General features: G+C 40.0%; 1 protein-coding gene across 5 annotated transcripts in view; it reads right to left on the reverse strand.

Annotated features, from left to right (window-relative positions):
* Positions 1-18,035, reverse strand: part of LOC116984134 (small integral membrane protein 29-like) — a 119,025-nt gene extending 100,990 nt beyond the window's left edge. For 2 of the 5 annotated variants that reach the window (XM_033038243.1, XM_033038240.1), the window contains exon 1: positions 17,929-18,035. The gene's annotated coding sequence lies outside the window, so the exon portion shown is untranslated. Of the gene's footprint in view, positions 1-17,924 lie in introns of all 5 variants that reach the window. The other 3 variants (XM_033038242.1, XM_033038244.1, XM_033038241.1) reach the window with 3 other exon arrangements.
* Positions 18,036-18,716: the final 681 nt, after the last annotated feature.

Raw genomic sequence — 18,716 nt, forward strand, 5'->3', positions numbered from 1 at the left:
ATTCAGTTTTTTTGGGGAGAAGAGGATCGTTCCTATATTACAAGGATGGCAATCCTCCTTCTCCATTTTTATCCATTCTGTCTGTTGGGTAGAACTATCCAACCAATAAATCATATTCTTAATATGCACTGCCCAGTAATAATACATAAAATTCGGAAGTGAAAGTCCCCCGACCTCTTTTGGTTTACATAAGTGTTTTTTTGTGATTCTATGTGATCTATAGTCCCAAATATAATTAGTAATATTAGAGTCTAATTTTTTTTTTTAATATTTTGGTATATATACCGGTATAGATTGAAATAGGTATAGTAATTGTGGTAGGAAGATCATTTTTATTGCATTTATTCTACCTAATAATGATAAGGGAAGTGTTTTCCAAAATTTAATCAACGTATTAAGTTTATTTAATAAAGGCATGAAATTAGCATTGAATAATGCTTTATATTTTCTAGTAATCTGAATACCCAAATATTTAAATTTTTCTGTTGCGATTTTAAAGGGGAACTTCAGTAAGTGTGTAGGTTCTTGAGGTTTTAATGTCATGATTTCACTTTTATTCCAGTTTATTCTATATCCAGAAAAAGACCCAAATTCCTCTATTAAGTTTAATAAATTTGGTATGCTCGTTTGTGACTTTGTAATATATAAAAGTATATCGTCTGCATATAATGAGATTTTATTCTTTGAGTCTCTGGTATTATAGCCCTGGCGTTTTGGATACTCTGCAAACGACAGAAGAAGAAGATTCTTACAGCCAAGGGTCTCTGCTTGAAATGGCAACAAAAGGAGACAAGAAGGAGAAAGAGGTGAAGCAAATGCTTTTAGATATGACTGCTACAATTAACATGACACTGGAGAAGATGCAAAGTATGGAGTCTCACATGGAGAGTAACAAGCAGAGTATGGAGACTAACATGGAGAGTAACAAACAGAGTATGGAGACTACCATGGAGAGTAACAAGCAGAGTATGGAGACTAGCATGGAGAGAATTTCTCAAAAAATTGATAATACTTGCAGTGAGTTAAAATAACTCAAAAAGCAGTATAAGGAATTTGATAAGAGATTAAAATCAGAGTGTGTCAGAATTGAAAATGATTACAACAAGAAATTTAAAGGTGTAAAGGATGATATCGGAAAGCTGGATGAGATAATGGAAGAGATGGAGAATGAGATAAAAGAGATTGTCTCGGAAATAAAGAATTTGAAACAATCACAGAAAACTGAAGAGGAAAAACTTGGAAGAATGACTGATAAATGTCTGGACCTGGAATCAGGAACTCGGAGATATAACCTGAGGATTCTCGGAGTAAAGGAAGGACGAGAGGGACATGAATCTCAAACATGTACTTTCGTTACTGACTTACTCAAAGATGTCTTGGAATTGTCGGAAGAACCAAGAACAGACGTCGCTAAACAAGTTGGAAGAGGAACAAATTATTCAAGACAGATAATTGTGAAATTCCGTGACATCTCTTCAGTGGAATTTATATTGAAAAAGATCACTTATGGGAAGAAGCTGACATACCGTGGGGATAATGTGCGAATATTTCGCGATTACTCTCCTGAGGTAGTCCAGAAAATGAGACTGTTTACACCGGCAAGACACACTTTGAGGGAAGTCCCGGGAGTAAGATATGGAATTTTCTTTCCCGGAAAAATGAAGATAATTTATAACGGCGTTGAACGCTCATTTGCAGATCCCGGAAAAGCTTTAAAGTATGCAGAGGATATCGTTAAGAAAACATCGGGGCAAGCTGCCGACAAGGAAGAAATTTGAACTTTTTACAGAGTTTTGAACTGATTAAAATGGCCGAGCTACCCAGACAATTATAAAGCTTATCTCGTTGGAATGTGTTATTCAGAGAGCTTGGTTATATTCAACCTTGGATGAAAAGCTCAAAGTTTAACCCCTTGGCACCTGCTTGTACGGTAGTTAACCCTTTGGTACCAGCTTGTATGATGTATGGTAGTTATAGAATGGGATATTATGTAAGAATCCAGGGTGGATATATATGGGAAAGTTTAGATTAGATTAAGATTGGATAAATTAGAGGGACATATATACTTATATAATCGTGTATATGTTTGTTCTATATTTGTTTTGTTTTTTTATTCCTTATGTCTCTTTTTTCTCTCGGCTGTCACTAGCGCTGATTTGATAAACTCATATAAGAAAAAACACAATATGAAACGATATGTAACTTTTTATGAGGATTCACCAAGGGGGAGGAGCTCAATGTATAACAACATCACGGAGGTCTATACATTTTTTGCCATCGTTGATGGCTATTCGTCCTTAAGGTATCTTCCCTTAGATACCTTAATAGCACCTTTTTTTTTAAAGCACAATCAAGATTTTTATCTGTTTAATTTTTTTGAAAGTAATTGTGTATCACATTCTTTTTTTCTTTTTCTAAGGCACTTTACAAGAAGGAGATGCAATATAAATCTAATAAACCGGGATGACCACCCAAGTCCTAAAATTCTGAGGTATTTGTTTGCACCATATGATTCAGGAATATTACCCTGATTTACAATGCAAGACGATAGACAAATAAAGAATGGAGGAATTACATTTTGTAGTTGGAATATACGGGGTGCCAACGAACCAATTAAGAGGGGTAAAATTTTTGCCCAACTAAAATCGTTGAAAAGCGACATAATGTTTTTGCAGGAGACACACATGAAACAACAAACACAAATAAGATTAAAGGCGAATTGGATAGGCCAAACATACTACTCCTCATTTACTTCTAAATCTAGGGGTACAGCTATTCTTATTAGGAAAGGTATTCCTTTTAAATTAAAGAATACCATATCAGATAAAGAGGGAAGATATATTATAGTTTCGGGTGAAATTTATGCAACCCCACTAACTTTGATAAATATTTATGCTCCGAATTTTGATAACCCCCACTTTTTTGATAAAATTATTGACATAATATCAGAGTTTAATTACCAAAATGTGATAATAGGGGGGGACTTTAACTGTGTTTTAGATTCATATCTAGATAAATCAGCAAAACAAAAGAAGAGTAATTTAAAATCTAAAACTAGCGAACTTCTAAATACATATATAAAAAATACTAATATAATAGATGTATGGAGATCTGCTAATCCAGTTGGAAGGGAATACTCGTTTTACTCTTCGGTGCATAAAACTTATTCAAGAATTGATTATTTTTTAGTGGATATGAAATTAATGCCATATACAAACAACCCAACATACCACATTAGTAGTATTTCAGATCACTCCCCGTTGACATTTTCAGTAAACTTTGAGGGAATGCCGGGTAAAAAATTTTTTTGGAGGTTTAATACACATATTTTAAATGATGTGCAAGGCTATCAATATTTAAAACAACAAATGGAACTTTTTTTCGATACAAATGATATATCGGGTACTTTGCCTTCTTTATTAACTTTTAAGGCATTTATGAGAGGAATTATAATTTCATATCAAAGTTTTCAAAATAAAAAGAATAAGACAGAACAATTGTTGTTAGAACAAGAAATCAGACAGTTAGAGTTGGATAATGCCAAAGATTCCACGACAGATAAACACAATAAGATAATATTACTGAAATTTAAACTTAATCGAATTTTATCGGCAAGAGTAATAAGACTATTCCAAATGACAAAACAGGAACATTTTGAGTTTGGTGACAAACCACATAAGCTTTTAGCTCGCCAATTGAAAAAACAAGAAAAGGAAAATACTATAACCAAAATTAAATCAGAGAAAGGTGAATTACTAATACTACCTAAAGATATTAATAATAGATTTGCCCAATTTTACCAAAACTTATATACATCTAAAATTAAAAGAGAAGATAGTAAAATAAAAAAATTTCTAGATAATTGTAATCTTCCAATACTGGACCTTTTGGAACAAGAGTAATTAGGAGCTCAAATTAAAATCAAAGAAATAGGTGAAACAATAAAATCGCTGAAAAATGGTAAGACACCGGGACCAGATGGTTTTAATAATGAATTTTATAAAAAATTTCAGGAGATAACAACCCCTTATTTATTTAATTTATACTCCCATGCTTTTAAAGAAAACAAACTACCTGAAACACTAACAGAATCAACTATTACGCTTATTCCAAAAAAAGATAAAGATTTAGAAGATCCGGGCTCGTACAGAGCTATATCACTTTTAAATACAGATCAGAAAATTTTAGCAAAGATTTTAGCAAGAAGATTAAGCAAATATATTAGTAAATTGATAAACCCTGATCAAACGGGGTTTATACCTAAAAGATACTCATTTAATAATCTGAGACGTCTGTTTAATATAATGTACTCGCATAAAGTAGAGGAAGAAGATATATCAATTATTTCTTTGGATGCAGAGAAAGCATTTGATCAGGTAGAGTGGCAATACTTATATAAAGTACTACAAAAATTTAATATGGGAGAGAATTGTATAACATGGGTAAAATTATTATATGATAAACCGATGGCAAGAATTTTAACTAATAACATGTTATCTCAAAAATTTCAACTATCAAGGGGTAATAGGCAGGGATGTGCACTATCACCCCTGCTATTTGCCCTTATGATAGAACCCCTGGCTGAAAGTATAAGAATTCATCCGAATATTCAGGGCTATAAAAATCACGTGGTTAAAGTGCACATTGTCAGATTTTAATAAAGGCCATTTTTATACATTTTGGTTTCACCATGTAGAAATTACAGCAGTGTTTATACATAGTCCCCCCATTTCAGGGCACCATAATGTTTGGGACACCGCAATGTCATGTAAATGAAAGTAGTCATTTTTAATATTTTATTGCATATCCTGCGCTTCATGGACATCACCGGTTGCTGGGTGACTTCTCTGATGATGCTCTGCCAGGCCATCTTTAGCTTATGCTTGTCTTCAGTTTTCTCTTCAGCATATAAAAGGCATTCTCAATTAGGTTGAGATCAGGTGATTGACGGCCCTTTTTTAGCTTTGAAAAATTCCTTTGTTGCTTTAGCAGGATGTTTGGAATCATTGTCTTGCTGTAGAATGAACCGCCGGCCAATGAATTTTGAGGCATTTGTTTGGACTTAAGCAGATAAGATGTGTCTATACACTTCAGAAGATGCTACTACCATCAGCAGTTGTATCATCAATGAAGATAAGTGAGTCAGTACCTTCAGCAGCCATACATGCCCAGGCCATAACACCCCCACCACCGTGTTTCACAGAAGAGGTGGTATGCTTTGGATATTGGGCAGTTCCTTCTCTCCTCCATAATTTGCTCTTGCCATCACTCTGATATAAGTTAATCTTTGTCTCATCTGTCCACAAGATCTTTTACCAGAACTGTGGATGCTCTTTTAAGTACTTCTTGACAAACTGTAACCCGGCCATCCTATTTTTGCAGCTAACCAGTAGTTTGCATCTTGCAGTGTAGCCTCTGTATTTCTGTTCATGAAGTCTTCTGCAGACAGTGGTCATTGACAAATCCACACCTGACTCCTGAAGAGTGTTTCTGATCTGTCGGACAGGTGTTTGGGTTTTTTTCTTTATTATAGAGAGAATTCTTCTGTCATCTCTGTGGAGGTCTTCCTTGGCCTGACAGTCCTTTTGCGATTAGTAAGCTCACCAGTGCTCTCTTTCTTAATGATGTTCCAAACAGTTGATTTTGGTAAGCCTAAGGTTTGGCTGATGTCTCTAACCGTTTTATTCATGTTTCTCAGACTCATAATGGCTCATTTGACTTTCATTGGCACAACTTTGGTTGATAAACAGCAATACTAGTTTCCAAAGGTGATGGAAGGACTGGAGGAAAGACTAGGTGCTGAGAGCTCTCTTATACCTGCAATAGGAGGCAATTAATCACACCTGAGCCATTAAACGCCTGTGAAGCCATATGTCCCAAACATTATGGTGCCCTGAAATGGGGGGACTATGTAAAAACACAGCTGTAATTTCTACATGGGGAAACCAAAATGTATAAAAATACCCTTTAATAAAATCTGACAATGTGAACTTTAACCTTAATGTGATTTTTTTAAATTACAAATCTCAAATTGTGGAGTACACAGGCAAATAAATAAACGATAGGTCTTTGTCCCAAACATTATGGAGGGCATTGTAAGGAATTATGATAAAGCACAAACACCAAAATCCTATACATCTAGCGGCGGAAGTCCGCAGGAACTGGAGGACAGAGATGTGTGGTGCGCCTGTCACCGTTCCCGTCGGAAACCAGCACCACTGCGTCGCTAATGTTTTCAACGATAATGATGAGACAACAGCCTTCAACCTTACTGCCTATTCTGCATGTTTAAAGTCATACAGCAAGGAAACAGGTCCAGCTTGTCCTTGCCGACCAAAATGCCCCATCTAAGCGTTTTAATACTTATCACTTAAGACTGAGCCTTCATTATCATTTTCAATGACTACCAAGCAAACTTCATCTAACTGACCCACTGAATTCCTCCAGTACTTTGTGTTTTTAACTTTGTCTACATTTAACACTTCTCTTCAGGATGGAATGGGGATGAACTGTTGGGATCAGAGGCATAACATGCATCCGGAATCATGTTGGAGTAGGCATGGAAGGGTATATCACCCAGGATTTACAGGCAGGCATGTTCATATCTCAACTTCTCCAAGCAGCCATACAGACATGCTCCATTCGGGCAATATCCACTTCGATATAACATTTCCCATAGCCTTGAATACGGTATCACACACATACTAGGGAGTTCTTCACAGCTGATCGAGGTCACTCTTAGCTTGCTAGCCTTGGAATCACTCCAGTTTGCTACCACTAATCTAAACCACAAAGTTTAGTGTCACTGCTACATTAGGAAGATCACCACGACAAAAGACTTGATCTACATTTCCTTCAGTTCACGTGATGAAACACGAGGATTAGCTATCATTACAGGTTCCCCCAAAGTACAGACACTCACACACTGTCCAGTTTCATCAGCATCTCTCCCTCCTGCCTACACTTGCCTGTTATATTGGACAGCCTCTGCACCCCACTCCTGTGTAAGATCTAAATACTCTTGCAGCTATCTGCAAGGTCACATGAATAAGTTAGCTTATTTAAATTGTTGTTCCAGAGAATTCCTGAGTCTGTCTCTGAAACGGAAAACAAAGCAGTCTGTAAAATGCTTGTATCTAAGTTAAAAATAGTTACTTTATTGTCCTTCAAATAAAAAAAATGACTCCTCTTCTCATAACTACACTGAACAATTGGAGAGAGGGTAATACAATGACGCTTGTGGTAGTTGATGCAATTATTTTGGAGCAACTTGCACTATATTTCGGTGAATAGCTGAGAGTTGATTATGGTGATTGAAAGTTGCTTGAAATTGCTGATACATTGGCTTTAGACAAGTTCTCAAATTGTTTTGTTCGAAATGCTGCAAAATGATAGAAGGTATTAGAATTAACTTGATACAATTGTGCAGTCTCAATGTAGCTGGAGCAGAGGCGGAAAGATTTCTAGATAGCAAAGGTTCTGACTTCGTCAGGCCATGCAGGTGAAATTTATTCTACTTCAACAAACTGGGCCCAAGAGGAGGGATAAATGCAAGATCGCAACTGCATTGTAGATATTTTAATTCTGACAAATGCAAACAATATTCCTTTGCGATGTATATATATTTAACAGGAAAAGGAAAGGGACTGGTGAATTATTAATCAATACAAAACATTAAGAATGCTCGGTGAAGGCTTTCTGTTTTATGCAATTAAGCTGAATAGAAATGTTCAGAGACAGAATTGTGTTTGGAACCGTAGGTTCAGGTATGTGGGAAAGATTGTTTAAGAAAAATGATTAAGGACATGAAAAATGAGATTAAAAAATGAGCTTTGTCTTGTAGCAGAAAGCATGAAGACACAAATTAATTAACAAACAAGACAGAATGCAGATGCAACAAGTCAACCCACAAACATCTCTAGGAGTAGATCAGGGATGACAGGAAATGTTGTAAGCTGTATGAGGCCTAAGCAACCCCAAGGATTAAACAGTGTTGGAATTGAGAGGAGAAACATAAGTTCCACAAAAGAGACAACATGTCTGTGATATCCCATCATATTCTCGGCGCGGTGGCACAACGGTAGAGTTGCTGCCTTACAGCGCTTGCAGACCCGGGTTCGAGCCTGACTGCAGGTGCTATCTGTACGGAGTTTGTACGTTCACCCCGTGACCATGTGTTTTCTTTTTTCGAGATCTTCAATTTCCTCCCACACTCCAAAGACGTACAGGTTTGTAGGTTAATTGGTTTGGTGTATTTGTAAATGGTCCCTAGTGTGTGTAGAATAGTGTTAATGTGAGGGGATCGCTGGTCGGTGCAGACTCGGTGGGCCGAGGGGGCCTGTTTCCGCACTATATCTTTAAACTAAATCTCTGTTGAAGAGTCATTGACCTGAGATTTTTGTTTCAAATTTCAGATTTCTAGAATCTACATACTTTGCTTTTCAAATTCAGAAAAGAGTATTGATTTCGGCATTTGAGAAAATAGTTACAGAAAGAGCAATTATTTTAGAAATAAAATGTGTTAGAAACATAGAAACATAGAAAATAGGTGCAGGAGCAGGCCATTCGGCCCTTCGAGCATGCACCGCCATTCAATATGATCATGGCTGATCATCCAACTCAGATCATGATTAATGAGAAACAGGGAACGGCAATTATTGTTGTTCGTGAAGTCAGCACCTTGTTTGAATGAGACATGGGTCACATTTAAATTAGCATCAGCAAAAAATCTGAGATATCAAATAGATATGGCAGTCGTAATTCTGCTTCATGCATAAAAAAATCAAAAGACCTTAAACTTATAAAAGTGGAATCAGTTAAATTTAAGTTTAGAATGTAATGAGCTTGTCTTCTTGTGGAAGACAGTATGATTGTTGGTATAATGTGGAAATTATAAATGCAAGTTAGACTATTGGTTGTGGATAAGCAGGACTACAAAATTTCTAAAGGTATGCTCCCAGCCATCTTTTAGCATGGCTAATATCATATAATGATAACTGTTCTATTAATTGGATTGAATTGGATTGAATTAATAGAACATTTCCACAGAAGTCCCAATATATTCATTAAATGATTGTCATTAAGTAATCAAGGAATGTTTCATTTAGAAATATCCTCAGGGTTTAGTGCTAAAATTAGACAATTTAAAGGCAAGCATAGAATCAGACTTAATGAAACAATAGATTTGGTGTTACATGTCCTTCTCAGCAATATGAAAAAAGTGCTTTAACGAACATTGCAAAAAGAAACAATGATTGCTGGTTAAATAAGATATTCGAGCTCTGGTAACAATACCAACTGTTTGAATTAGGTCAGTGGTAGCAAAATCTAAAATTGGTGAATTGCAGTGTATGCTTTTAGATCCTAAAGACTTGAATAAATCTTTTCAAACAAAGAAATAACTGCGCATCCATATAGTGCTAAAGTACGATTCTGGGAATTTGGAATGGGTTTTCACGTGTGAGTTTATATGAACAGTTGTTGTAGTTAGGTCCCATACATTATTTAGAAAGTATGACTGGAAAATGGGATTAACTCTGTGCCAGAAATTTGTCAGACAAAAATGCATAAGATGGTCGAAAGTCTGAAAGAAACACGAGTCACGTCATTGCTTTTGATATTGTAGTTAATGATTTCACGAAAAGCTGAAAAAGCTATTAGAAACCATAAAAAACACGTAGGTGTTTTTTTTCTGTAAATGATGCAGTGAGTGCAGAAGATAGCAAACTGAAAATCACGTGAAACTTTGGAAGAAGTAGCTTTTATGGACATGGTGCTTTGAGCAATGACATTGAACAGATCACAATGTTAAAGCCGTTTTAGAGATGCCAGCATCTGCAAAAGCAGCAGGGATTCAGCATTTATTAGGATTTATTCAATATCTTTGCTGTAAATGGATCAACTAGTAAGTTTGCAGATAACATCATAATTGGTGGAGTTGCGGTCAATGAGGAAGGCTGTCAAAGGATACCGCAGGATTTAGATCAGTTATAGATATCAAGTCAAAGAGTCAAGAGAGTTTATTCTCATGCATCCCAGATAGGACAATGAAATTATTGCTTTGCTGCAGCACAACAGGATATTGTAGTCATAAATACAGATCAGATCAGTTGTCCATAAACCATAATATATATATATACAGTATATATATATACATCAGTAAATAGGTAAAGTGCAATAGGCTGTTATAGTTCATAGTTTGTTTGAAGTTGTGTTTAATAGTCTGATGGTTGTGGGGAAGAAGCTGTTCCTGAACCTGGATGTTGCAGATTTCAGGCTCCAGTACCTTCTACCTGATGGCAGCGGAGAGATGAGTGTGTGGCCAGGATGGTGGGGGTCCTTGATATGGGTGGAGAAATGGCAGATGTAGTTCAAGTCAAGCAAGTGTGAAGTGTTGCACTTTGGGAGGTCAATTGTGAGGGAAAGTATACATTTAATGGCAAGACTCTTAACAGCATTGATGTACAAAAGGATCTTGGGGTCCAAGTTGAAGGAGGGAAGCTGAATACAGAGGTGTAGTCAACGGCATTGTTGAGTCGTGTGGGCTGAATCACCTGCGAGACTAAGGAGTTGGTGGTGGACTTTAGGAGGAGAGGAACACCTCTGTTCCCTGTCTCCATCAATGGTGTGGATGTGCAGTTTGCCAGGGAGTATAAATATCCTGGAGTGTACCAGGACAGTAAACTAGACAGGTCCAGGAACGCTAAGGCCCTGGACAAGAAGGGACAGAGCCGGCTGTATTTTTTTAGAAGGATCCACTCCTTCAACGTCTGCAGTAAGATGTTGCAGATGTAGCCAGTGCCATCTACTTCGCTGCTATGTACTGGGGCAGCAGGGCAAAGGCCGTGGATGCCAATAGAATTAACAAACTCTTCAGGAAGGCTGGCTCCGTCCTGGGAGCGGAGTTGGATTCATGGGAGGTGGTTTTGGAGTGGAGCATGTTCCTCAAACTGCAGAGCATTCTGGACAATACAGCTCACCCCCTCCATGACACGCTGGTCAACCTGAGGAGTACCTTCAGCAACAGACTGGTTCCACCAAGATCCAGAACAGAACGCCACAGGTGATCCTTCTTCTCTGTGGTTGTTAGTCTGTACAACTCCTCCCCCTTCTGTCATGGGGTAGACTGAGACTGACTCCCCCCTCCCCAATCTTTACACATCCCAAATCCTTTCCACTCATCGCTTTAATTTCATGTTTTCTGTATTTTGTATTTTTATGACTGTTGGCAGATCAATTTCCCTCCTGGGATAAATAAAGTTCTATGGTATCATATCGTAAGTTCATAGGTCTCTGCCTAGGTTCATAGGAAACACAAGTAAATAGAGTGATAAAGAAAGCATGTGGCATGCTCGCCTTCTCCGGTCAAGACATTGAATGTAAGAGTCAGGAAGTCATGTTGCCACTTTATAAACATTGGTTAAGGAGCATTTGGAGGGCTGTGTGCCATTCTGGTCACCCCAATGCAGGAAGGATGTGGAGGCTTTGGAAAGAGTGCAGAAGAGGTGAGCCAGAATGTTGCCTGGATTAGAGAATGTTAGCTGTAGGGAAAGATTCGATAAACTTAGATTGTTTACCCTAGAGCTTCAGAGGTCGAGGAGAGACCTGATAGATATATCCATATAATTCTGAAAGGCAGAATAGGTTGGATAGACGGTCAGAAGCATTTTGCCAGCGTGCAAATGCCAAAGATTAGAGGGCACAGTTTCAAAATCAGAGGGGGAAAGTTTAGTGGTTGCATGGGTCAGGTTTTTTTTCTACAGATAATGATGGATGCCTGGAACATGCTGCCAGGAAAGGTGGTGAAAGCATATATGATAGTGACTTTCCAGAGTCTTTTAGATAGGTATAAGGATATGCATGGAATGGGGTGATATGGATCACATGCAGGCAGAGGAGATTAATTTACTTACCATCATGTTCAGCATAGCTATTGTGGACCGTAGGGCCCATTTCTGAGCTGTATCGTACTATGTTCTATCTATACACGGCTCTCCATGATCTATTGGACAATAAGCTAAACAAGGAAAAGTAGAGGTGTCATGGAGAGAAATGTCATGCAGTAATCACTAACATGCCAGTTACAGTCAAGAGTCATACACTCACTTATCCATGCCAACAAGATGCCTCATCTAGTTTAGTTTAGTTTAGAGATGCAGCATGGAAGCAGGCCCTTCGGCCCACCGAGTCCGCATCAGCCAGCGATCCCTGCACATTAACACTATCCTACACACACTAGAGACAATTTTACATTTATACAATTATACCAAGCCAATTAACCTACAACCTGTATGTCTTTGGAGTGTGGGAGGAAACCGAAGATCTCGGAGAAAACCCACGCAGGTCACAGGGAGAATGTACAAACTCCATACAGACAAGCACCCGTACTCTGGATCGAATCCGGGTCTGTGGTGCTGCAAGGTAGTACCTCTACTGCTACGCCACCATATCGCCCTGATTTGGTCCCATTTGTCAAAAAAACTTATATCCTATTCTTAAATCCTATAATTTTTTCTATCCATTTACCTTTTAAATGTTGTTATTGTACCTGTCTCAACTACTTCTTCTGGCAATTCATTCCATATACTCACCACCCTGTGTGTGGATAAAGTTGCCCTCAGGTTCCTATTAAATCTTTCACCTCTCACCATATATCTATGCCATCTTTCTTGACCCTTCTACCCTGGGAAAAATATTCTGTGCATTCACTATCCATTCCCTTCATGATTTTACACACCTCGAAAGATCACCCCTCAGCCTCAAATCCTGTGCTCCAAAGAATAAACTGTTAGCCTGACCAACCTCTCCGTATAAGCTCAGGCCCTCAAGTCTGGACAGAGAACTGGCTGGCTGACAGGAAGCAAAGAGTAGGAGTAAACGGGTCCTTTTCAGAATGGCAGGCAATGACTAGTGGGGTACCGCAAGGCTCAGTGCTGGGACCCCAGCTATTTATAATATATATTAATGATTTGGACAAGGGAATTGAATGCAACATCTCCAAGTTTGCGGATGACATGAAGCTGGGGGGGGGGGGCAGTGTGAGCTGTGAGGAGGATGCTAGGAGGTTGCAAGGTGACTTGGATAGGCTGGGTGAGTGGGCAAATGCATGGCAGATGCAGTATAATGTGGATAAATGTGAGGTTATCCACTTTGGTGGCAAAATCAGGAAAGTAGACTATTATCTGAATGGTGGCCGGTTAAGAAAAGGGGAGATGCAACGAGACCTGGGTGTCATGGTACACCAGTCATTGAAAGTAGGCATGCAGGTGCAGCAGGCAGTGAAGAAAGCGAATGGTATGTTAGCATTCATAGCACAAGGATTTGAGTATAGGAGCAGGGTTCTGCTGCAGTTGTACAGGGTCTTGGTGAGACCACACCTGGAGTATTGCGTACAGTTTTGGTCTCCAAATCTGAGGAAAGACATTCTTGCCATAGAGGGAGTACAGAGAAGGTTCACCAGACTGATTCCTGGGATGTCAGTACTTTCATATGAAGAAAGACTGGATAGACTCGGCTTGTACTCGCTAGAATTTAGAAGATTGAGGCGGGATCCTATAGAAACTTACAAAATTCTTAAGGGGTTGGACAGGCTAGTTGCAGGAAGATTGTTCCCGATGTTGGGGAAGTCCAGAACAAGGGGTCACAGTTTAAGGATAAGGGGGCAATCTTTTAGGACCGAGATGAGAAAAACTTTTTTCACAGAGAGTGGAGAATCTCTGGAATTCTCTGCCACAGAAGGTAGTTGAAGCCAGTTCATTGGCTATATTTAAGAGGGAGTTAGATGTGGCCCTTGTGGCTAAAGGGATCAGGGGGTATGGAGAGAAGGCAGGTACAGGATACTGAGTTGGATGATCAGCCATGATCATATTGAATGGCGGTGCAGGTTCGAAGGGCCGAATGGCCTACTCCTGCACCTATTTTCTATGTTTCTATGTCCTGGCAATGTCCTCTTAAATCTCCTTCTGCTCATTCCTCCTTAATGACATAATTCCTACAGGAGTTATAACCAAAACTGATTACCGTATTACAAGTGCGGCCCCATCAACATCTTGTACAACTGTAACATAATGTATCAACATCTGTACTAAATTCCCTGACTGATGAAGTCCAGTGTGCCAAAAGCCTTCTTCAGCACCAATGCACCAGCAAAACCATCTTTAGGCAAACATGTGCTTGTGTTCCTTGTTCCTTGTGCTTTTCACCACTTCCCAGGGACCTACCATTCACATTGATGGTCCTCAGGGAAGTCATATCAGTTCTTAGATAATAAAACCTTAAGGGAGCAGCGACATAACAACATGGAATCTCAATCAGGATGAAGCAATGTGATGCACAATGAACAACAGATTGCTTAAACATAAATGGCATTTGACAGAATGAAGATGAGAAGTGCTTAAAAATGAATTCTTGGCAATTATTTTTGCTTGTGCGAAACCTGAACATTGGAACAGATCATTGACTGTTGAAAGCAATTGTTCGTAAACCACTAAATAATGTATCTGCAAGACTTCATAGAATGCAACTAAGATTACAAAAGGAAATCTAATACACAAATGACAACAGCTCACAGCACCAGCTGTGCGGCATATGGAGTTAACGTCAGTTGTACATTCAACATATATCTGGCGGTAAAGATTGTTTTTTCGAATCCAATATTGTCTCCATTGATCAAAGATGACACTGGAGCTCAAACAACACATTGTAAGGTGCATTATTTGTTTGGCAATGTATGCCAAGTAGGGGACATTTATTTCATGAAGGAAGGTTGTGACAAGAGTTAGTGAGTTAATCCGTTCAACTAAAAGTATTGTTTTAACTTCAAAACAGCATTTCCTGTATTTGTAACTTTGAATATCCTCACTACTAATAATGGATGATAACGTACAAATGTGGAAATTGTAGTGTAATTTTTGACAACCTGATCTTTATAATGTAATCAATGGTAAAGCTGAGAATAGTAAGAGATTAAGAGATTTTTTTGCAAAATGCAAGGAGCTGGGTTCATCTGATTTTTTAGCTTTGTTAGATTGGTGCATGTGGAGATTGGGACTGAGACCAGAGGGTTATAGGAGCAAGGCACTGTAAGAATCCCTCCTACAACTGTTACATTCAACAGTGAAAGACACTCAACGACTAATCAGAATAAAATAAATACCTACGATTGTACAGGTATAAAGTCTGAACCTGCAGTCTGAAGAAGGGTCTCGACCCGAAATGTCATCCATTCTTTCTCTCTGGAGATGCTGCCTGTCCCGCTGAGTTACTCCAGCATTTTGTGTCTATCTTCGGTTTAAACCAGCATCTGCAGTTCCTTCCCACTGGTTTTTTAAGTTAATTGGTTTGATATAATTGTAAATTGTCCCTAGTGTGTGCAGGATAGTGTGCGAGGAGCGCCGGTCGTTGCGGACTACGTGGGCCTGTTTCCGCGCTGTGTCTCTAAACTAAAATAATTGAAGATCCCACAAGTAAAGTAATTGATCACAGATTTGGGAGACATCGTCAGCCGCCAAATAACTGAATGCATTTTCAATTCTTATTGTGATTGTATATTTAGAGTGAAGAATTTTTTATTTATTTTGAGAATTAGAGATCTGAAGAAATCTATAATCTCTAGAACCGCAGTAGTTTGTGAGGTAACTACACTCCGTTGTTCCAGGGAGTTTGCAGGTGTGGGGAAAAAAGCAACACTCGGAGCGGTCTGCAACATTTTCGTTTTCGCGAATTTACAGTAAATAAAAGTCGATGTTTTTTTTCTGTGGAACAGGATTTGGAATATGTTCGAATCGTTACACCTGCGATAAACAATATTTAATCCTTCAGGTGATCACTATTAAAAGGTCCAGGTTTTAGTCAGTAAACCTGGATCCACGCCGCCTCTCGCCCAGTTTTTCCCCACAGATCAGGATTTTGTGCAGGTTGAAACAGTCCCGTTGAAGGGTTGACTCCAGAAATCACAAACGCGTGGTTCTGCGCTTGTAAACAGGGCGACGTTAGCCAGAGGGTTTCAGCAATAGGCGTCGACACCAGGAAACTTCATTGTTTCGTTTGTTTACATTGGTCGCCTGAGAACATTAGAAGCTTTCCGCCATGTCTCTATTTACGTGACAATAAATAAACGAAACTAAATCCGCATCCGCACCCTAAATCCGCACCGCAACTCATTGCTGGCATAACATTTGGAAATCGAAGCCAAATATTTTGTCGTGTAGGATTGTTTTCCATGTTGTGTTTCTAATTTTCACCACCCCCACATTAGAGAGCGGGGAATGATGTAGTGTGGGCCACTGGACTACATCATTCCCCGCTCTCAGATACTGACTATTGCTAATAAAAGTGCTTCGCCCTTCCCTAAAGCTCATCCAAATAGCAACCGCAACGAGTTGTTCTGGTTTCGTGAATATCCATCGACCTTGTTGTTTGTTAAAATCATCAAACTGCCCGTGTACGTGAACCATTCTCAGGCCATCTTAGGTAGCAATCGGGCAACCGCTTGTTATTTCGTAATATGTAGTGTATATAGTATAAATGTGCGGACTCGGTGGGCCGAAGGGCCCGTTTCTGCGCTGCATCTCTAAACTAAACTGTTGCTAACCGATAGACTTAGTCGGTTGTGATGAGGTAATTCATGAAAGATGAGCACATTTCAACGTGACGCCGGGTAATATATTTAACCAACAAGAAAGATTAAGATATGAACACTTCCGAAGTAGAAAGTGTGACTTTTATGGGGACGTCAGAAAACCGTGCAGATTGTGGAATGTGCGGGAATAACCAGACTGCTGGAGGAAGTCGGCGTTTCAGGCAGCATGTGTGGAGGGAAATGAAGGAAGAGGCTCCACCCGAGACGTCGGCTGTTCTTAATATGTATGTGTAGGAAGGAACTGCAGATAAATACCGGTTTAAACCAAAGATAGACACAAAAAGCTGGAGTAATTCAGCGGGTCAGACAGCATCTCTGGAGAGAAGGGATAGGAGACACCATGTCTGACCCGCTGAGTTACTCCAGCTTTTTGCAACCAATCTTTTGTTATTATGTATGTGTTTGACGCCATTGGATACACAATATTTCTGAATGTTAAACAGTTCATTGCAATTTTTTTAAACATTTCAAATAACAGTGGAAATAAACGCACACAAAGCGTCGGTAGACCCAACATGCTGGAGAGGCAGCATCTATGGAGATAATTAATTGGCGACGTTTCGGGTTGAGACCCTTCCTCAGCCTGAAGAAGGGTCTCGACCTGAAACGTCGCCAATTCCTTCTCTCCATAGATATTGCCTCACCCGCTGAGTTTCTCCAGCATTTTGTGTCTACCTTCGATTTTACCAGCATCTGCAGTACTTTCTTAAACACACAAAGCGTCGCGTCCCTTCTTGTATTTTAATGGCTAAAGTTAACCTTGTAATTTGCAAATATCCTTGTGTTTATGAAGAATCCCATGCCAAATGTAAATAAAATATGTACTGAATTCGGTAACTACCACAGCCACATTAAACACTAAACTAACGTCACTATTTTTCCACGCTGTAATAACCGCTGATCACCAGCGCTCAACATTGACGATGGTGCTTTCTTTAGAGGCGTCCCATGCGTTTAAATAAAGTGAAATTTGAGCTGGTCGGGGGAAAGCGGGGGTTGGAGGGGGATACCGACTGAAGATTGAATATTGAAGGCAGTGAATGAGAAGAGCGGGGTTGTGCTGTCCCGCTTCAACCTGGCGACTTCACCTCTCAGCTGTCAACAGATATCTCAAGTCCACGCCGCGGAAAGTTTACAAGCTTCGGACATTTCGCCAGCCAGTGGTGTGTAAAGGCAGCGCCGCGCAGCGTAGCAAAGTGCTGGCCTCCCCGGGCTGCAGTGAGCGGAGCCCTTGCCACGGGGGGCGGGGGTGACATTATCTCAAGGCCACGGCCGACAGTGTTACTCACCCGCCCATCCGACACCGGCGGCTCCCCCTCGCTGCGCGTCCCCGACCTCCTCCAGCACCGAACCGTGCGCAATCCCGGCCGGACATACCGCAGTGCGCGCGCTAGGCCCTCCACCCTCGTGCACGCGCGCCCCGGGCCAGTGCACGCGCGCTCCAGCCCAGCGCCCGCGCCCGCGCCGCCCCCGGACCATAAGCTCCGCCGAACGCAAGGCTGGAGCTTCCAGTGGGAACTACAGACGCTGGCTGTTCACAAAACTCTCTTCCAGCTGTTCCATCCTCTTCTGGAAGTTCGCAGCAAAGATCGCTATAGGATCTTTGGTTCGCAGCGTAAACGAACGAGACCGTGCATTTGGAATAGCATCGCCGCGAAGTTTGTTGGTGTCTGAAGAAGGGTCTCGACCCGAAACGTCACCCATTCCTTCTCTCCAGAGATGCTGCCTCTCCCGCTGAGATACTCCAGCATTTTATGTCTATCTTCGGTTTAAACCAGCATCTGCAGTTACCTATCTTCGGAGTTTTCTTCTTGTTGACTCCATTCCTCGCTGAGTGGCAAGCTCCGTACTATTCAAGCAGAAGATGTACGTTTCAAATGGCCACCATGGATGGATTCCAGGGTGGGGATTATCTAGAACTAATCTGGAGAAACGGGCGAGGCAGCATCTATGGAGTGAAGAAATACGCGACGTTTCGGGTAGAGACCTATCTTCATGCTGCCTCGCCCGCTGAGTTTCTCCGGCTTTTTTGTCTTCCTTCGATTTTTTTCCAGCATCTGCAAGTTCCTTCTTAAAC

The sequence above is a fragment of the Amblyraja radiata genome, chromosome 19, assembly GCF_010909765.2.
Source record: "Amblyraja radiata isolate CabotCenter1 chromosome 19, sAmbRad1.1.pri, whole genome shotgun sequence".
Lineage (NCBI taxonomy): Eukaryota > Metazoa > Chordata > Chondrichthyes > Rajiformes > Rajidae > Amblyraja > Amblyraja radiata.